We start from the raw sequence: 22,849 nt of genomic DNA on the forward strand, positions 1-22,849 counted from the left end.
TACAGTTAAAGAAAGTTCATTGTTCATAAAATCTCTTACATGTTGGACAAATTGTTATATTATACTGAGGTGAATGGATAAAGCTTAAGTAAATGTTCTATTTTTGGTATGCTTTTGGTCTCACTTAAATAGAAGGGGATAATCCAATTATCCTTCTCAAGTCCAGAACTCTTTCTTAGGGCTGAAGTTTACTTATACATTGGTTCATTTGGTAGTATGTATTCTTGTGCTACGTGTATGTTAAATATCAGAAAATTCCAGAAACACTTAGGATGCATTAATTACAATAATAAAAGTAACAGACAAATAAGTATCTTAGGTATCTGTGATGAAGTGGGAAATGGTAATCAAGATAGACGAATGAGATGAATGATCATTCTCTTATGGAAAAGATGAATTTTCATTTCTAGCAAGTGGAGAGAATATGCCTATTGAGAACATAAATAAGAGAAATCAAATATACAAAATTGAGTGTGAGGAATATTTGCTTTTATCAGATAATGAACTAGAGCTTGGTGATGAGAATAATAATGATTTTGTTACTGATGCAAAGAAAATAAAAGTAGTTGAAAAGAGGCCCGTCAAATGACTTCCAAGTGAAAGGAAGAATCCCTAAGTTCTTAAGGAGAAAAATCCTCAGTTTTCCTACTGAGGATAAAAGAAATGAATGGAACCTTTAACAATGTCTTGAGAGAAAGATTGATATTTAAAAAGTTTTGTTATTATTGGCATCAGATATAGAACTGGTGTGATTAAGGAATTCCATTATAATTTTAGTTTAAATCTCTCATACTAATCTCAAATATGGACCATAGTAATAAATCATGAGAGTTTCAAAAAAGCTTGTTAAATGAACCAGTTGCTAATATTTTATTCTTCAATGCATCTACTAATCTTTTTGAAAAATTTGTTGGATGTATGTCTAATTTACTTAAACTGCGAATTCTTAAATCTAAGAAAATGTTCTAAGTTAGCATACATTTTAAAGTGAACATACACTATTTAAAAAGAAAATAAAAATTCAAAATATACAATGTATGCATAAATATGAGTAAAAACAAACATCAAGTGTGTGCAGAGATAGAAAAGAGAGACAATTTTCCTCCTCTCCTTGAGGAAGATAGCAGAAATGATTTCTATTTATATGCACTGAAATCATGCTATTGTTTCACTCTGTTTATAAAAGATGGGCAGTGAGAAAATGAATCAGACATTTTCTTAAATTTTAAGAAAGTGAACATTAAATTTTTGCAGACAGATAGCTAAGATTTCAAGGCTAATGCTATCATCAGAATATTGAAGAGTATGGAAGATAAAAACTAGTCTTTCAAGGCCCAATTTTGTTAAGTTCTGGAACAACTTCCAGTCCATTTCGACTATTGATTAGCCTATTGTTTGGGTTTAAGCAAAAGCCAGAAGACCACTGTCTAAGCTTTTGAGAAGAGATGGGTATGGAGTGTGGCCTCCAGGGAGTGTGGCCCAGCCAGCTGGCCTGCTCCTTTACTCAAAGTCACGTTCAGAGGTAAGGCATAATCCTCCCTTGGAAGCAGAGCTCCAAGTCAGACCTCCTGTTTAAGGAAGACATGGCGGTGGGGAACACTTACCCATAGAGGAGAGGAGAAAATTTACTGCAGCTCTCAATTTTAAAATCCTAGGCCTTTCTTGCTAAGAAATAAATGGGCAAAATTTGTTCTTTGAGGAAAACCTACAGAACAAATGAGAAGGATTGTAATGACCAAAAGAGTAACTACAGGAGAGGATGAAGATGTACATGAAGGGACATTGAAAATAAAATAAAATATTTAAATTCATGTTGTCAGAAAGATAAGAAGTATTTTTAGAAGTAAAAATACTGACGAATTGAAAAGTCAAAAATAATGCCTTGGAAGATCAAATTGAGACAATCTCCAGACTACAAATTGAAAAGAAAAGAAAAAAAAATGGGGACCCTGGCTGGTTCAGTTAGTAGAACATGCAACTCTTGTTCTGGAGGTTGTGAGCTCAAACCTCACACTGGGGGTAAAGTTCATCTTAAAATAAACAAACAAACAAATAAATAAATAAATAAATACAAACTGAAGGTATGAAAAGTAAAAATTCAGTGGCACAGAGGGTAAATTCAGAAAGTCTAACAAGTTCTAAAAAAGTGTCAAGAATTTAAAGAAAATTGAGATTTAGCAATAATCAAGAACTTACTGAAAGAAAAACTCCTGACCTCTGTGTAGAGAATTTCTATTGTTCAAAATGCATGGGCCCTCCAAATGCCAAGCTTTTCTTGGAGCTCAGGGTATAGCCATACATGAAACATACCATAACCTAAGAAAAGTCCTTTTGAAATTTCAGAAAAACAAGGAAAGAAATTCTGGTGGGGAAAGAAACCATCTGGTGGGGAAAGCACACTGGTGTCAGAAAACCTGTGCAGCAAAGACTTTAGAGTTCTGAGGTCACAAGGAGATTTCTGGGAAACCAGAAATAGAGATGCCAGAAGTCAGTTGACACTAAGAGATCATTTTCCATATCTAGGGATAAAACTGAAATAGATGGACCCCAAATATTTGTCATACTGATTTGGTAAATTCTTCCAGGTCGTGTCTGAGCTTTGCCTGTGCTAAGTGCATGAAGATTCTCACTGTGCTTTCCTTCAAAAGGTGCTAACAAATAATGCTTCCAAAACATATTGAAGTTTTTCTTAAGTACGTGAGATGCAGAAAGAATCCTTAGCTGATATTCAAGATCCTCCATGAATTGACTTCTTTTTATCCTTCCAAGTTTTTAAGATTTTAAAATATTCAGGTTTCAAAGTGTGTCACACTCTGATTCCTCAACATCTTCATGCATGCCCCCATGAGACCCCCTTCTCATAGTTTAACATTCATTTCAAATGTCATCTTCCCTAAGAAGACTCCTATAATGATGCTAGTTTAAGTTAAGTGCTATCCTCTATGCTTCCATAACATGTGGTTTATGTTTCTATCCTAAGACAAGAAGCACTATTTAGGATCATTTGAGGGCAATGTGTGCCTTGCACATTTCTGCAATTATAGTAATTGGCAAATTTCTTGGACCTTGAAGATTCTGAAAAAGTGCTTACTGAGTAAATCAATAAGGTCTATTATTTGGAGCTGATGGATAATTCAGAAAATGTGTTTTCAATATCAGATTCTTGAGCTACTCTTTATTCACTTGAGATCTTTCCATATTCTACAATATTTGGAAGAAGTTTACTTGGGAAGTTAAGAAAATAAACACACATTAAAAAGATAGTGATTGAATTCATGTTACATAACATTTAGTTACATAATGTTTGAACTTAGCATAACAATATATGATGAGAAATGGATCTTCTTTTTTGGGTTCTGATACCAATATCCAATTTTGCCTCAACCAGGAACTATTGACAACACTTAGCTGATGTCTCTGTTCCTGGTCTAATTTGGATTCTTCTTCAGGTTTGATTGATCCTCTACTACACAAACTGTAATTTTTCTGTTCCACCAGATCGGCATTGGTGGTTTCAAAGGGTCTTATTTTCAGTTGCAGACCTTTCTCCTTTAACAACCAAATTACTTTGGCCTACAAAGTTAATTGATTTTTACAAAGGTTAGCATCTTCCAATAATGCAAATTTTTGACTGAGAATCAAGCTTAATTCTATAAGTTCGCACCTCTGTGTTTTCTGGGTTTTGTGAGAGAGCCAGTTAGCCCAGGTCTCACAGTTTAGATATTTAATTTTATGTTTAATACAAACCTTCTAAGAATCTAGTGGATAACAACATTCTATTGTACTTGTTTTGTGTGTGTGTGTGTGTTTGTGTGTATTAAATGCATGATTATATTAAATGCAAACATTTAAAATATCCCATGAGTTTTATATACCTTTTTTATTATGTCTTTATTTTTTAAACTACCAGAAGTTCTAACAATTGAACATGTACATGTTTTCTCAACATGAAGAGGCCCTCTATGGTCCTGTATTTGTACTTTCTGCCTAAAGCTATATGATCTGCTACTTTAAAAGAAAGAGAAGGTTATATTCCACCCAGTTAAGTGGAAAATATGACTTTCTCTATGGATTTGACTTGAAAAATTTGCCATTGGATAGTGTTACTACATCCCCTGAAAACACTCCCATTTCGGGAGTGACTAACCGAAAGTTTCCTTGCTTGATCAATTTGTACTCACAATGTGTGTGGCCATCAAAAGTAGAATTGTTAGCATCCCTTTTGCTTACTTGTCTGTACACTAAAAAACAGAAAGTAAATGTTGGAAAGAAATTAATGAAGCCCAACATAGATGGCTTAATTGTTCCACTTGGAGTTTTCATATATATAATTTGTCACAGAAAAATTCAGGAAATGAAGTAAGTAAAAAGAAAACTTACACCTACACATCCAATTCCAATTCAACACCACTGGGTCCAATCTAGTCTTCCCCTTTCCATATTGTATTGTATCTTTCTTCTCTGCTCGGTGCCCTCTATAACCAGAAGTCCTTTTCCTTGTTACTGCCACCATACAGGCCAAGTTCTTCCCAGCCTCCAATCCACTTCAAAGGCCAACCAAGGAGGTATTCCGTTTTTTAAAATTTACTTTGATAGACTCTTAAATGCTATATTCCCCCCAATTCTGGCATACTTGATAATGTTTGATTGTTGCCTTTTAATCAAAGAAAGTTAGATGGGTATAAATTTCTTGAGTTTTTTTCCTTTTTGCCTTAAAACTTCTTACACAATGGTTCAATAATTACGTTTCTTGCCTTCCCTCCTTCCCTGTTTCTCATTAGATTACTTACAGGCTTCTTCATTCCTGAAGTTCAGTTCAATTTCACCATGGTGTGCCTTATATTTGATTACTATGTGTATTTTTTTGCCCTTCAAATTAAAGTTTTTATTTCAGGAAATTTTTCTTCTATTTCATTTTGAGTATATGTATTTTATTGTTTCATTTTTTCTTTTTTCTTTTTCAGAAACAATTATGTATGTGTTAGAATTCATTTACCTGTCTTTCTTATTTATCATTGGGTAATTTTTTTGTATTGGCATTCTTTGTCTCTTAATACTTGGATGGTTTCCTCAAGCTGATTCTTTATTGCTTTGACTATCATTTGTATTCTTCTGTGTAGTTTTTGTTGCTTCTGAGATGACTATTTTGTTTTCCATCCCTTTCCTGAGCTACTGAGTCCCATCAGCTTATTTTTCTCCTTGGTTTTTTTTTTTTTTTGCTATCTTTTGTGGTTTATTTAATTGCTTTCTTTTTTCCTCTATTCTTTCAGTCTCCCTGTTGTGTTTGAGGATGATTTGTATTTCTTTTCAGTTTTCTACGGTGAAATTAATAACTCATATTTATTGAACTCTGTAGATGTTCCAGAAATAGGTGTTAGATGTTAAAATAGATTTTCATTCTTGGGTTTTAAGGGAAGAGTTGTTTTCTGAAGCGAAATTCTGTATGACTGACCTCAAAATGTACACGAGGTTGAAAGTGTCAAAACCAGCCAATGGTATTGTAATAGTGGTGCATGGTGGCAGATGGTGGCTACACTTGTGGTGAGTATAGCATAACATATGGAGACACTGAATCACTATGATGTACACCTGAAACTAATTAAACGTGTGTCAACTATACTAAAAATTTTTAAATTTTTTTAACGTTTATTTATTTTTGAGACAGAGAGAGACAGAGCATGAACGGGGGAGGGCCAGAGAGAGGGAGACACAGAATCGGAAGCAGGCTCCAGGCTCTGAGCTGTCAGCACAGAGCCCGACGCGGGGCGCAAACTCACGGACTGCGAGATCATGACCTGAGCAGAAGTCCGCCGCTTAACCGACTGAGCCACTCAGGTGCCCCAACTACTAAAAATTTTTAAAGAAAACCTAATATAAAAGAAGATTTTCTAAATGTGAGAGCTGTCTACAGAAATAAGCCTGCTCCTTGGATATTGTGAGTTCAAACAGAGATGACTGTTTGAATGGATGTTTTAGTTTTGGCATTAGTTGGTTAATTGAGAGGCTATAGTAGATTGCCCTTAAAGTTTATTCTGATGCCAAAAGTCTATAACAAATTGTGGAACTCTAGCTGGTTTATCAGCACTGAAGGGAAGTTTGGGGACAAGCAAACAATATGCTGCAATATGTATAATCAAGCTAAATCACCTGTTAGAGATTTTCTACCATGCAGAGTATAGAAAATAATTCTGAAAAAAAAAACAAAAAAAAACTTTGGAACAGCAATTGGTCAGCTGATTTATTTATCAAAATTTAGGATAAGTAGTTAAAGAATGGTAGAAATCAGTGCAAGGAATGACCATCTGAAGATGATGTTAGTTATCTATTACTGCATGAAAAGTTTCCCATGAATTTAGTGGGATTTACCACAGTTAGCATGGTTTAAAACAATAAACATTTGTTATCTCACAGTTTATGTGGTTAAAAAATTTGTGAGTGGTTTAGCTAGTTGGTTCTTAGTTACAGGTCTCTTATGAAATTTTAGTCAAGATGTCATCTGAGCTACAGTCATCTGCAGACCCAACTGAGGCTGAATCAGCTACTTCCAGAATGGCCCACTCATGTGGCTATTGGAATAGGTTTTACTTCTTTGCTGACTGCTGGCAGGAGGCATCAGTTCTTCACTATGAGGCTATCTCCATATACCTGATTGAATATCCTTATGACATGGCTCTTAGATTTTCCCAGAAGAGCAAACTAAGAGAGGAGGTCAAGGAGGAAGCCATAGTGATTTTTATGACTTAGTCTCAGAAGTCATACATGTTCACTTCTGCCATATTAGATTTCTTGGAGTTGAGTCACTAAGTCCAACACATTCTCAAAGGAACAGGAGAGCATATTCTCCACTAATTGTGATAAGAAATGGCAATATTTCCTTTTTTTAAGTTTATTTATTTATTTTGAGAAAGAAAAAAGGGAGAGAGTGAGGTAGGGGCAGAGAGAGGGAGAGACAGAATCCCAAGCAAGAGATAGGGCTTGAACTCACAAACTGTGAGATCATGACCTTAGCAAAGATCAACAGTTGGACACAGTTAACTGACTGAGTCACCCAGGCACCCTCAAAATGGCAATATTTCTATTTATAGCTCCCATGATGCTACCATAGTTCAATAACAGAAACATAGTCTATAATTCAATTGTCTACCAGTGTTGACATCATCCAATTCTTTAGTATGTTAAAATTTTAGTTCATATCTATTCAAAGACTTAAGAATACTTATTATTTGCATTATTTGAATACATAAAATATTTGAAACAATGTATTTAATAACAGGATAAAATATATAACATTTATTTTTATTCAAAAGATGCTATCACTTTATGAAAACTCTGGAATACAAATCTAAAGAGGGATTGGATCAATTTAGCTAAACTTTCCAATCCCTGATTCCTGAGTTTCAAGGTAGAAACTCATTACAGTAACTAGCATAGCCTGACCAGTACACTTAAAAATAATCCATGAGGAGGGGCATCGGGGTGGCTCAGTTGGTTAAACATCCAACTTCAGCTCATGTCATGATCTCATGGTTCATGGGTTCAAGCCCTGTGTCAGGTTCTGTGCTGACAGCGCAAAGCCTGGAGCCTGCTTCAGATTCTGTGTCTCCCTGTCTCTCTGCCCTTGCCCCACTCATGCTCTTTCTCTCTTTGTCTCTCAAAAATAAATAAAACATTAAAAATAAATCAATAAAACAATAACAATCCACGGGGAGAGGAGAGTCTAAACTAGTGATTCAGGCTAATGTGTAACCCTAACCATTTGTTGGGAGTGGTTTAGTTCTTTAGAGCTCAACCTACCTCTTATTGTTTTCTTTGGGGAACAGTGAAAAACAGATCATAATCTAAGAGAATTGGGAAGGCAATCCCCAGGTCCTTTGAGTTGAAGCATTGATACAGATCACTAGAGAGGTTTGTTGTAGATTATAAAAAAGACTATGGGACCAGAGCAGTTCCGTGTTTCTGTAGTCTTATATGGTCATGAGAAATGACTCAAGTAGAAGACTTTCTGGCTGGCTTTTAGAAACGGGACTCTACCCTCACCTTTGGGTGGTGTGAGCATCGATATGGGAGGAGTGGGTGAAGAGAGATACTGGAATTCTTACAATCAATGACAGTGGATTCTTAAGCATTAGAAATATAAGTAATGAGAGCATATTTACCATCTACATTGATGAAGTATGTACTTATAGTATTACATTTTGAAAGACTGTCAGGTAATACGATATGTAAATTCTAAGGTGAACACTGCTTTAATGGGTTAAAATGGTTTTTTTTTCAAGATAGAAATAAAAATTTACCAAAAAAAAATGTGAGGAAAACAGTTTTTGACAAATATAGCTGACTTTTTTCTTGTGCTAATTGTGTGTTGTCCTTACTTGTATTTTAGGTGAGGAAGAGATTTAACATCTGTTTTCTTCTTTATGTATACTTAAAGGTCTGCATGAGGCCTGTCATGAAAACTTGAAGAAGGTAGTCAGTTATAATTTAAAACTCAAGTATAAGGAAAAAGGGAGAAATTACAATTAAGAAAATCACTTCAAGTCACTATGGAGCCTATTCCTAATGACTATGTAACTGGTGTAACCTCTGAATTTCCTATTTATTTTTCCACATTATTGCAGGAGGTCTCCAACATTAGGCAAACCTGCACCTGAATGAAATTGCTGAATCAGTTATGCTGTTTTAATAGCACGTCTAGTGAATTGAACAACTGCCAAATCACTTTAGTTCCTAAGAAAAACCATAAATATTCATCTTAGACGAAGTCTTTGCACACAAACTAAGTTGGAGAATTTAGGTCATTACCTGATATTTCAGACCAGAAAAGAAAATAAAGTAGATTTTTCACCTGAGATATTCAGATAATATAAGCCAAGGGAAATGTTTTCTCTTGAATTATGCTGATATTTTCTTTCATCTTCTATTTCAGTTCAGGTTAATTCAACTAATATCTTTCTAGTGTATAAGGCATTTCACTAGAAGTTGTTGAGATATGGAAATAAGTAAGACTCAGTCTTTGCCCAGGAAAATATGGGATCAGGGATGGAGCGGAAATGGCTATCATTTGTTGGATGCACACCACATATCTGTAGTTCTGTTAGTGACCTTTTTATCTTCTTAAACCAATTTCTGCCACCTCTTAAAAGCTTTTAAGTATCATTTTCCTCTTCTATAGTATAAATCAGAGAATGTAACTGATCTAAGCAACCCACATATCTTACAAGTGAGTAAGCTTGGATTAGAATTCACATCACTCAAATTCCAGAACTGACAATAAACAATTATCCACTGGTGAACAAATCATCATATGTGAATGCATCTGTAAGAGCAGAAATTCATTGGACAGATATTCAGTTAGAATTCATAATCTCAACTCTCCTAACTTAAGGAATTTATTAACAATATGGGTAATATAGAGTCATTATATGACAGTATCAATACTATTGTTTGTTTTAATGATACACCAGAGTTATATGTAATTCCCTGACCTTGAAAGACATTTTGTCTACATTCCCGTTTTATTTACATTCCACATGGGTACTGAACACTGTAACAAATCAGTTAGTTTCGATAAGTAAAGTTTAGAGAGTTTAAGTAGGGTTTGTGGGTCAAATGACAAATTCTGGAGACTCCCACCGGAGTTATGTACAAAAATATTTTAATAAACTAACAAATACATATGAAGGAGTGGGCCAAATGGATCTAACCACATCTTATCCTCTGCCCTGCTGTAACCATGTATAGTGTTGTGCAGTCAGTTTTAAGCCAATTAGTTATTGGAGCCCAATTCAAATAATTATTTGGTTTTGAACCCCTTAAGTTTAATTCTGACTAGGTTTTAACATGAAATCAAGGCATTATAAAGAATCACTGCTATAAAAAAATAGATACAGAGATAAGACAGACAGCCTCCTGAATTTGATTCAAAATATTCGCCATCCAAATGTGAATAATTTATCTCATCATGGGGTCCAGTGAAATTATTATTTTTTTATTTTTTTATTTTAGAATTTTTTTTTAAATTAACGTTTATTTATTATTGAGAGACAGAGAGACACAGAGCATGAGCAGGGGAGAAGTCGAGAGATGGAGAGACACAGAATCCGAAGCAGGCTCCAGGCTCTGAGCAAGCTGTCAGCACAGAGCCCGATACGGGGCTTAAACTCATGAATTCTGAGATCATGACCTGAGCCGAAGTTGGATGCTTAACTGACTGAGCCACCCACGCGCCCCACCAATGAAATTATTTATGCAACCCACACATATAAGGATGACTCTTCCTGTAGTCTATGACTCTAAGACTTGCATGTTGCTGATTGATATAAACTGTTGAACTCTTTTGTTGTCCTCCTCATCTCCAAAAAGCTCTGGGTATAGATTAAGCATAGCTCTTTGTATGTGTATCTTTATTACGTAAAGAAATCAGTCACAGCATGATTCCCTAAAAAGTCTGCTGTCCTTAAGATATAGAACAGTTTTGATGGAAACAGTGCTTTTATTCTCAAAAACTTTAGTAGGAAACAAATAGTGCCAAAGTAGCAACTGTGTATAACATAAGCAGGAAAAGAATAATACTGAACCAATGCACTGTAAAACATTAGCATCACAGGTTTATACAACGTACTGTGGTGTAAATCACTATTTTGGTGGTATAGATCTTCCATCTCTATTGTCTGTGTGGCCCTCTGGGACTTCAGGTATTCATCAAAGCTCAGTTACCCTGTTTCCATAGTGCTCAAATTGTCTGTAGGTACATAGCTGTCCACCTAGAATACATTCCGTAGTCTCACCTGAACTTAGATGTGACTGTGTAGTAAAGCTCAAGAATAGGATATGAGTGAGTGTGGCATGTACCCCTTGGGATCTGGGCCTTTAGATGGAAGATACTTTTACAATATACTCTTTTTCCCCTTCCTCATTGTAGATATATTTGAGGCAGTGTCTCATCTTCTGTCATGGACAAGAAGAAAATACTGCAGGAAAAACTGGAGCAAAGCTGAAAGAAACCTGGCTTTCTGACAAAGTGGAAAAGGGTTTCTCTGATGATCTAGGCCTTTCTCATAAAGACTGCAGAGAAAAGAGAGGAAAAAAGTACTTCTTTTTATAGTCCCCATACTTTTGGACTTCTATTACAGTAGCTTGCTGTTACCCTAACTAAGATACATGGGAAAAACCCTTCTTTAGGCTCTGGTTTCCTCATTGACTAAGCATACTGGACTATAGTCTCTAAAATCACAACCAAATCTAATATTCTATGAGATTGACTATTTTGTTCTGTGACAAATTGTTGTTAGGAAGCTGAAAAATAAAACCGGAAAGAGTTCCATATTAATGAAGCAATTGTTATACAAATACGGAAAGTAGTTACAAATTTTAAAGAGCCAATGTAGATAAACACGGATAGGATGTTGCCAGACTCTAATCCCTTTACACTCCTTCATTGAACAGAAAAAATCCTGTAGAGATTTGACAAGGAGAAGGCTTTAAAATATTACTGATCACTAACTTAAAGCTATTAAAAATTGAACTTGCAGGAACTAGGAAGATGGCGGCGTAGGAGGACGCTGGGCTCACCGCGCGTCCTGCTGATCACTTAGATTCCACCTACACCTGCCTAAATAACCCAGAAAACCGCCAGAGGATTAGCAGAACAGAGTCACCGGACCCAAGTGCAGACGAGAGGCCCACGGAAGAGGGTAGGAAGGGCGGCGAGGCGGTGCGCGCTCCACGGACTGGCGGGAGGGAGCCGGGGCGGAGGGGCGGCTCGCCGGCCAAGCAGAGCCCCCGAGTCCGGCTTGCAAAAGCGGAGGGGCCTGACGGACTGTGTTCCGACAGCAAGCGCGACTTAGCGTCTGGGAGGTCATAAGTTAACAGCTCTGCTCAGAAAGCGGGAAGGCTGGAGGACAAAGGGAGGGTGAGCTGCGGAGCCCCCGGACGACAGAGCTCAGTTTGGCGGGGAACAAAGGCGCTCTCCAGCGCCATCTCCCCCGCCCATCCCCCAGCCAAAATCCCAAAGGGAACCGGCTCCGGCCAGGGAAATTGCTCGCTCCGCGCAAACACCCAACTCTGTGCTTCTGCGGAGCCAAACCTCCGGCAGCGATCTGACTCCCTCCGGCTGCACAGGGCCCCTCCTGAAGTGGATCACCTAAGGAGAAGCGAGCTAAGCCTGCCCCCCCTGCCGCCGTGCACCTTGCCTTCCCACCCCAGCTAATACGCCAGATCCCCAGCATCACAAGCCTGGCAGTGTGCAAGTAGCCCAGACGGGCCACGCCACCCCACAGTGAATCCCGCCCCTAGGAGAGGGGAAGAGAAGGCACACACCAGTCTGACTGTGGCCCCAGCGGTGGGCTGGGGGCAGACATCAGGTCGGACTGCGGCCCCGCCCACCAACTCCAGTTATACACCACAGCACAGGGGAAGTGCCCTGCAGGCCCTCAACACACCAGGGACTATCCAAAATGACCAAGCGGAAGAATTCCCCCCAGAAGAATCTCCAGGAAATAACAACAGCTAATGAGCTGATCAAAAAGGATTTAAATAATATAACAGAAAGTGAATTTAGAATAATAGTCATAAAATTAATCGCTGGGCTGGAAAACAGCATACAGGACAGCAGAGAATCTCTTGCTACAGACATCAGGGGACTAATGAACAGTCACGAGGAGCTGAAAAACGCTTTAAAGGAAATGGAAAACAAAATGCAAACCACCACAGCTCGGATGGAAGAGGCAGAGGAGAGAATAGGTGAACTAGAAGATAAAGTTATGGAAAAAGAGGAAGCTGAGAAAAAGAGAGATAAAAAAATCCAGGAGTATGAGGGGAAAATTAGAGAACTAAGTGATACACTAAAAAGAAATAATTTACGCATAATTGGTATCCCAGAGGAGGAAGAGAGAGGGAAAGGTGCTGAAGGGGTACTTGAAGAAATCATAGCTGAGAACTTCCCTGAACTGGGGAAGGAAAAAGGCATTGAAATCCAAGAGGCACAGAGAACTCCCTTCAGACGTAACTTGAATCGATCTTCTGCACGACATATCATAGTGAAACTGGCAAAATACAAGGATAAAGAGAAAATTCTGAAAGCAGCAAGGGGTAAAAGTGCCCTCACATATAAAGGGAGACCTATAAGACTCGTGACTGATCTCTCTTTTGAAACTTGGCAGGCCAGAAAGAATTGGCACGAGATTTTCAGGGTGCTAGACAGCAAAAATATGCAGCCAAGAATCCTTTATCCAGCAAGTCTGTCATTTAGAATAGAAGGAGAGATAAAGGTCTTCCCAAACAAACAAAAACTGAAGGAATTTGTCACCACTAAACCAGCCCTACAAGAGATCCTAAGGGGGACCCTGTGAGACAAAGTACCAGAGACATCACTACAAGCATAAAACATACAGACATCACAATGACTCTAAACCCGTATCTTTCTATAATAACACTGAATGTAAATGGATTAAATGCGCCAACCAAAAGACATAGGGTATCAGAATGGATAAAAAAACAAGACCCATCTATTTGCTGTCTACAAGAGACTCATTTTAGACCTGAGGACACCTTTAGATTCAGAGTGAGGGGATGGAGAACTATTTATCATGCTACTGGAAGCCAGAAGAAAGCTGGAGTAGCCATACTTATATCAGACAAACTAGACTTTAAATTAAAGGCTGTAACAAGAGATGAAGAAGGACATTATATAATAGTTACAGGGTCTATCCATCAGGAAGAGCTAACAATTATAAATGTCTATGCGCCGAATACCGGAGCCCCCAAATATATAAAACAATTACTCATAAACATAAGCAACCTTATTGATAAGAATGTGGTAATTGCTGGGGACTTTAACACCCCACTTACAGAAATGGATAGATCATCTAGACACACGGTCAATAAAGAAACAAGGGCCCTGAATGAGACACTGGATCAGATGGACTTGACAGATATATTTAGAACTCTGCATCCCAAAGCAACAGAATATACTTTCTTCTCGAGTGCACATGGAACATTCTCCAAGATAGATCATATACTGGGTCACAAATCAGCCCTTCATAAGTTTACAAGAATTGAAATTATACCATGCATACTTTCAGACCACAATGCTATGAAGCTTGAAGTCAACCACAGGAAAAAGTCTGGAAAACCTCCAAAAGCATGGAGGTTAAAGAACACCCTACTCACGAATGAGTGGGTCAACCAGGCAATTAGAGAAGAAATCAAAAAATATATGGAAACAAACGAAAATGAAAATACAACAATCCAAACGCTTTGGGACGCAGCGAAGGCAGTCCTGAGAGGAAAATACATCGCAATCCAGGCCTATCTCAAGAAACAAGAAAAATCCCAAATACAAAATCTAACAGCACACCTAAAGGAAATAGAAGCAGAACAGCAAAGGCAGCCTAAACCCAGCAGAAGAAGAGAAATAATAAAGATCAGAGCAGAAATAAACAATATAGAATCTAAAAAAACTGTAGAGCAGATCAACGAAACCAAGAGTTGGTTTTTTGAAAAAATAAACAAAATTGACAAACCTCTAGCCAGGCTTCTCAAAAAGAAAAGGGAGATGACCCAAATAGATAAAATCATGAATGAAAATGGAATGATTACAACCAATCCCTCAGAGATACAAACAATTATCAGGGAATACTATGAAAAATTATATGCCAACAAATTGGACAACCTGGAAGAAATGGACAAATTCCTGAACACCCACACTCTTCCAAAACTCAATCAGGAGGAAATAGAAAGCTTGAACAGACCCATAACCAGCGAAGAAATTGAATCGGTTATCAAAAATCTCCCAACAAATAAGAGTCCAGGACCAGATGGCTTCCCAGGGGAGTTCTACCAGACGTTTAAAGCAGAGATAATACCTATCCTTCTCAAGCTATTCCAAGAAATAGAAAGGGAAGGAAAACTTCCAGACTCATTCTATGAAGCCAGTATTACTTTGATTCCTAAACCAGACAGAGACCCAGTAAAAAAAGAGAACTACAGGCCAATATCCCTGATGAATATGGATGCCAAAATTCTCAATAAGATACTAGCAAATCGAATTCAACAGCATATAAAAAGAATTATTCACCATGATCAAGTGGGATTCATTCCTGGGATGCAGGGCTGGTTCAACATTCGCAAATCAATCAACGTGATACATCACATTAACAAAAAAAAAGAGAAGAACCATATGATCCTGTCAATCGATGCAGAAAAGGCCTTTGATAAAATCCAGCACCCTTTCTTAATAAAAACCCTTGAGAAAGTCGGGATAGAAGGAACATACTTAAAGATCATAAAAGCCATTTATGAAAAGCCCACAGCTAACATCATCCTCAACGGGGAAAAACTGAGAGCTTTTTCCCTGAGATCAGGAACACGACAGGGATGCCCACTCTCACCGTTGTTGTTTAACATAGTGCTGGAAGTTCTAGCATCAGCAATCAGACAACAAAAGGAAATCAAAGGCATCAAAATTGGCAAAGATGAAGTCAAGCTTTCGCTTTTTGCAGATGACATGATATTATACATGGAAAATCCGATAGACTCCACCAAAAGTCTGCTAGAACTGATACATGAATTCAGCAAAGTTGCAGGATACAAAATCAATGTACAGAAATCAGTTGCATTCTTATACACTAACAATGAAGCAACAGAAAGACAAATAAAGAAACTGATCCCATTCACAATTGCACCAAAAAGCATAAAATACCTAGGAATAAATCTAACCAAAGATGTAAAGGATCTGTATGCTGAAAACTATAGAAAGCTTATGAAGGTAATTGAAGAAGATTTAAAGAAATGGAAAGACATTCCCTGCTCATGGATTGGAAAAATAAATATTGTCAAAATGTCAATACTACCCAAAGCTATCTACACATTCAATGCAATCCCAATCAAAATTGCACCAGCATTCTTCTCGAAACTAGAACAAGCAATCCTAAAATTCATATGGAACCACAAAAGGCCCCGAATAGCCAAAGGAATTTTGAAGAAGAAGACCAAAGCAGGAGGCATCACAATCCCAGACTTCAGCCTCTACTACAAAGCTGTCATCATCAAGACAGCATGGTATTGGCACAAAAACAGACACACAGACCAATGGAATAGAATAGAAACCCCAGAACTAGACCCACAAACATATGGCCAACTCATCTTTGACAAAGCAGGAAAGAACATCCAATGGAAAAAAGACAGCCTCTTTAACAAATGGTGCTGGGAGAACTGGACAGCAACATGCAGAAGGTTGAAACTAGACCACTTTCTCACACCAGTTACAAAAATAAACTCAAAATGGATAAAGGACCTAAATGTGAGACAGGAAACCATCAGAACCTTAGAGGAGAAAGCAGGAAAAGACCTCTCTGACCTCAGCCGTAGCAATCTCTTACTCGACACATCCCCAAAGGCAAGGGAATTAAAAGCAAAAGTGAATTACTGGGACCTTATGAAGATAAAAAGCTTCTGCACAGCAAAGGAAACAACCAACAAAACTAAAAGACAACCAACGGAATGGGAAAAGATATTTGCAAATGACATATCGGACAAAGGGCTAGTATCTAAAATCTATAAAGAGCTCACCAAACTCCACACCCGAAAAACAAATAACCCAGTGAAGAAATGGGCAGAAAACATGAATAGACACTTCTCTAAAGAAGACATCCAGATGGCCAACAGGCACATGAAAAGATGTTCAGCGTCGCTCCTTATCAGGGAAATACAAATCAAAACCACACTCAGGTATCACCTCACGCCAGTCAGAGTGGCCAAAATGAACAAATCAGGAGACTATAGATGCTGGAGAGGATGTGGAGAAACGGGAACCCTCTTGCACTGTTGGTGGGAATGCAAATTGGTGCAGCCGCTCTGGAAAACAGTGTGGAGGTTCCTCAGAAAATTAAAAATAGACCTACCCTATGACCCAGCAATAGCACTGCTAGGAATCTACCCAAGGGATACAGGAGTACTGATGCATAGGGGCACTTGTACCCCAATGTTCATAGCAGCACTCTCAACAATAGCCAAATTATGGAAAGAGCCTAAATGTCCATCAACTGATGAATGGATAAAGAAATTGTGGTTTATATACACAATGGAATACTACGTGGCAATGAGAAAAAATGAAATATGGCCTTTTGTAGCAACGTGGATGGAACTGGAGAGTGCGATGCTAAGTGAAATAAGCCATACAGAGAAAGACAGATACCATATGGTTTCACTCTTATGTGGATCCTGAGAAACTCAACAGGAACCCATGGGGGAGGGGAAGGGAGAAAAAAAAAAAGACGTTAGAGTGGGAGAGAGCCAAAGCATAAGAGACTGTTAAAAACTGAGAACAAACTGAGGGTTGATGGGGGGTGGGAGGGAGGGGCGGGTGGGTAATGGGTATTGAGGAGGGCACCTTTTGGGATGAGCACTGGGTGTTGTATGGAAACCAATTTGTCAATAAACTTCATAAAAAAAAAAAAAAAAATTGAACTTGCAGTGCTATGTAGAACTGACTGGAGAGGATTACAGAAATAAGAGTGAGGACTTTATACAACAATTCAAGAACAGGAAATTCCTGGACCATTAGGACTATAAAAGTGGATCAGAAGTGACTTGACTTATGCTGATGGCCGTGACAACCCATATAGGTACTGCAATTATCACACACTTATGTGACCTTGGGCAAATGACTCCACCTTTCCAAACCTCAGCTCTCTTGTTGGTAAAATGGGTGTGAAAACAGAATCCACCTCAGAGTATTGTTGTGAGAATTTTATTTACTTTCTTTTTGTTTGTTTCAATGTTTATTTATTATTGAGAGAGAGAGAGACAGAACATGAGCACGGGAGGGACAGAGAGAGAGGGAGACACTGAATCCGAAGCAGGCTCCAGGCTCTGGGCTGTCAGCACAGAGCCCAATGCGGGGCTCAAACCCACGAACCGCGAGATCATGACCTGAGCCGAAGTTGGACGCTCAACCAACTGAGCCACCCAGGCGACCCTTGTTGTGAGAATTTTAAAAAGGCAATGCAAGTAAAGTACTAAAGTGCCTGGCAGTAGTAAAAGTTTAATAAATGCTAGCTATCTTTGTTATGATAATAAATATCATTAATAGTTATAGTATAAATATTATTATATTATTATAAGTTACCAAGGATATTGTATGCTCAAACATTATAGAATGCAAACACCAAGTAAAAGAAGATGAACTATTTTCAAAGATTTGCAATTGCCTTGATGTAACAAGATTCAAATATGGAAAATTAATTCATAATTAAGTAATAGATTATATGCTACTTCATAAACATGCAGTAAATATTCAAAAAGAGAGGGCAGTGTGAAATTTTGTAGGCTTTGTGAGGAAAATAACATTGAGAGCCTGTGCTAAGGATAATGGTGGCTTGAGCTTACTATGTGTTGAATATTACTCTAAGTGATTTATGCTCTTGGCTTCTTAATCCTCACAATAATCTTATGTGTATGTACTTTAATTATCTCTATTTTATACTAAAGGAAATTGAGGGATAGAGAGTTCAAGTAACTTGCCCAAAGTTATAAGGGGTATGTGATGAAAGCTGTACCAGAACTGGGAAACCAAAATGGCGGCCAGATCACCAAAGCAAAAGTGACACTGAGTTCTTAGAAAAGATAAACTAATGAATGAAAAGGCTATGCCATTCTAAGTTCAGAAAGAAATAAAGAAAATCAAGGAAGAAAAGTTTGAGTATTACTTATGTCTGAATCAAAGGAAACAGAACTTATAGGGGCAGTGGCTGAAATAATTTCAGTGCCCACTTATTAAATTCTGTGAATTTACATATTGCAAGATGATATTCTAATATGAGTGAATGTGGTCTTTATAGAAGCCTTGATTTAATATCATAATCATTAGCCAAAATTACTTATTTGCTTCTGTTAGTGTATTAATTTAAGTTTACTCCTTGGCAGACTGATATTAAAGGAAATGTAGTTATCTCAGAGTTCTGCATATGTCATTCTCCCAGAGTTTTTCTGAAAATGCCCTTCTCCTCAGAGGCTTTCTGAATGTGTAAAGAATCAGGACAGGAAACTGATAAGCAAGTTTTTTGCACTCTAATAGAAATGACATTAAAATATTTCCCTCTTTTCAGTTCATTTTCAAAGAAGCTTTTCTACATGAATAACATGAACCAAAAAATGTAAAAATTTTATTTGAAGAAGAATTGATAAGTGCAAAAAATATTACATAAGTTTGAGGTGAAGTTTCTGGTTGTATTATTGAATCCTGGCAAAAAAAAATCACTTTACTTTTAACTCAAGTTAATTTTATAAATCAAATACACTCAAAAGAAAAGAAATAGCATCTGTGTCAGCTTTAGGCAATAGTTTTACAGCTGAATATTTAAACAGTGAGTCTTGGCATCCATAGAAGAGTTTAAATATCAACACTGTTCTTTAAAAAGCTGACCAAATGACAGGGAGCTGTAGCAATCCTGATAACTTTTCATATAAGAAATATCCTGAAAGAGGTCTGTGTCCTTTTTTGTCCTTTATATGCTATATTAATACACTGAAGTTTTTATCTTGATTAAAAACTTTCTCAAATAATGGGTCTCCTTAGTGGAAAGATGTAAATTGGTATTTGGTAACTAGATTTAAAATAGAGTCATTTTAAAAGTAATTTTGGTTATGTCAACATGATGAAGGACTTCCTTTATTTTATAAATATAAACCAGAGTACTCAATCATATTTTCAGAGTAGAACTTAGCATATATTAGCAAACCTCTGTTAAATTAAAATAACAACAAAATGTTGAACATGTCAAAACTAACAATGCTTATATTCTTACTGGATTAGTTTTAAGAAATATCAAACTGAGACATCAACATTCATCAGTTTCTCGTAATTTAAATGAATGAGGGGCGCCTGGGTGGCGCAGTCGGTTAAGCGTCCGACTTCAGCCAGGTCACGATCTCGCGGTCTGTGAGTTCGAGCCCCGCGTCAGGCTCTGGGCTGATGGCTCGGAGCCTGGAGCCTGTTTCTGATTCTGTGTCTCCCTCTCTCTCTGTCCCTCCCCCGTTCATGCTCTGTCTCTCTCTGTCCCAAAAATAAATAAACGTTGAAAAAAAAAATTAAAAAAAAAATAAATAAATGAATGAAAAATCTCTAGTTCATCTTTACTCATTATTGCATTTATTTATTTATTTATTTTTAATTTTTTTTTCAACGTTTATTTATTTTTGGGACAGAGAGAGACAGAGCATGAACGGGGGAGGGACAGAGAGAGAGGGAGACACAGAATCAGAAACAGGCTCCAGGCTCCGAGCCATCAGCCCAGAGCCTGACGCGGGGCTCGAACTCACAGACCGCGAGATCGTGACCTGGCTGAAGTCCGACGCTTAACCGACTGCGCCACCCAGGCGCCCCTCACTATTGCATTTAAATTGTCATGTGGGTTTTGTTGTGATCATTCTGTTATTGACAAATAAACCTGTGTTTTCAATGGAGATGGATTTATTCACTCAGGAATTGGTTAGGCTCTAGGCCACAGAGCTGAACAAGAAAGCAATGTTACTTCCCAAAATGAAGCTTCCAATATACCATGACAGGTTATTTTGACAACAATAATTTTGAAAATCCGCAATTAAAAAGGACTGAATATGTCTTTTTTTTTTTCAACGTTTATTTATTTTTGGGACAGAGAGAGACAGAGCATGAACGGGGGAGGGGCAGAGAGAGAGGGAGACACAGAATCGGAAATAGGCTCCAGGCTCTGAGCCATCAGCCCAGAGCCCAACGCGGGGCTCGAACTCACGGACCGCGAGATCGTGACCTGGCTGAAGTCGGACGCTTAACCGACTGCGCCACCCAGGCGCCCCAGGACTGAATATGTCTTAATAGTGTATTTTGGAAGGCTGTTATAGAATTTTCTCAAGTAGCTTTCATATCTATACTTCCAAAGGTTTAATAGGAAACTGTAATTGGGACTTTTTATTTCCTTGTATTTATTTTTTAATTTCTGGATCATAGAATTGGAGTTTTTAATCTTCTACTCTGATTTCCTTTTATGTGAAGTGCCTAAATACAAAGGTGCCTAGAGAGACAGAGTGTTTTTTTTTTTGTTTGTTTTTTTGTTTTTTTTGTGGGCGGGGGGTATATTTGAGTTCTGTCCAGAATCCTTTAGACTTACTGAGATTTATGAAATGCACATATAAATCCTGAATTCTCATAACCAAGAGTAAGAACTCAAAAAAGTCTTTAGCACTTACAAAAAATGTCAATCATATGCTTTACTGCTTATAGAGATGTTTCTATTCACATTACTCCAAACAATGGAAAAATATAAATAAGCTAAAAAACTGTGAGTAAATTTCAATAATTGTAGGTTGTTTTATTCTAAACCATTTGCATCTTTCTTTAAAATGCTCTTTTAAAAAATTAAATTTAATCCAGATGTTTGGTATTTCAGAAAGAATGTCTATTTTCTCTTCCAGATTTACTGCCTAAGAAGATTTACTTTATTCATAGAAAAAGTTGATTGATTTGTTCTCTGCTGAAAAGATGGGATGGTTGATGCCTATCAAGACACAAGATATGCAGAGGAGGTTTTAAGAGTGGGAAGGGGTAATATTTGCCTTGGGCTCCCCTTGATGACTTATAAAATTAGTGGCAAAACCTCTATACAGAATTTGTTCGACTTTCCCTGTTCCAGGCATATTCCTGTTTCACATTTTCTTGTTGCTCCATCTCTCTATGGTTCTGTCTGTTATCTATACACAGCAATCCTGAAATTTAATGACCTTTATCATTCTCCAATTAATTATGTGAGGTGAGACTCTAACTCAATTAGCATATATCATGTGGAGAGTGCTTTATGTATTTCAAACACTGCTAACACTCTCCTGTTCCAAGTTGATTCATAGCAGAGCAGTCAGCAAGTCTTAAGAACTGTTCTCCTGAGATCTATCTATCTTTTTTCTCTTTCTTTTTTTTAGGCAAAAAATTATTTTATTCACTTACTCAAAACTATAAAACCATAGTATATTTACTTCTAAAGACTGCTTTCCTATAAAGATTCAGGTTTTCTTGGTGTGTGTGTGTGTGTGTGTGTGTGTGTGTGTGTGTGTTTGGTTATTGTTTGGTCTTTCTGGATTTAGGGAATAAGATATGTAAGTTTTTGAAGAATTAATGAGCTTTCTTCCTAACCTGATCATAATTCTTAAATGATTTACATAACTAAATGTACTTCGTATGTAGGTAAAAATATTGAACTTTAAAAATTCTCAAATATAAAGCATTAGAAATCAATGGTAATCCAGTGAAGATAAAATTAAATACTCAATATATACTTAATAACATAAAAAGAGAGAGAGAAAAATCTAATTCTAGTGGCATTGCATTCTTCAGTTGTTAAATAATCACAGTATAATGACACCTTTGCCAAAAGGTTCATCACCTATGGTCACAGAAAAATTTAAATGTATTTCAGTATTAGTAATATAGGTTTTAATGAATTATAATAGTTTCAAGTTGTAGAGGATTCAAGATAAATTTTACTTCCATCTTAAAACTTAATCTCCTCCAACTTTCTTTTTTTTCCACAGAAAGCAGAAAAATAATTTATTCTAGTAGATGGCATAAACAAGAAAGTAATCCTGAAAATATACTTTGGTGTAATTCTGTTGGGACAGACATTCCCTCTGAACATGCTCTCCTACTGACTGCCCTGCTGGACTCTCCCTGTCTTGTGACAGTTTTTAAACACTTCACTGATTCCTATGTTGTGGTCAGGCAGGACTCATCTTCAAATCCATAGGTTCCAAGGAGAGAGCACTGTATTTCTCAGAAGAATAGCACCTTCTATCTCAGAAGAGTGCATAAACATCTTACACA

The sequence above is a fragment of the Lynx rufus genome, unplaced genomic scaffold (assembly GCF_022079265.1).
Source record: "Lynx rufus isolate CCGP_SWC_20201006 ecotype Redwood Valley unplaced genomic scaffold, mLynRuf1.p SCAF_5, whole genome shotgun sequence".
NCBI lineage: Eukaryota > Metazoa > Chordata > Mammalia > Carnivora > Felidae > Lynx > Lynx rufus.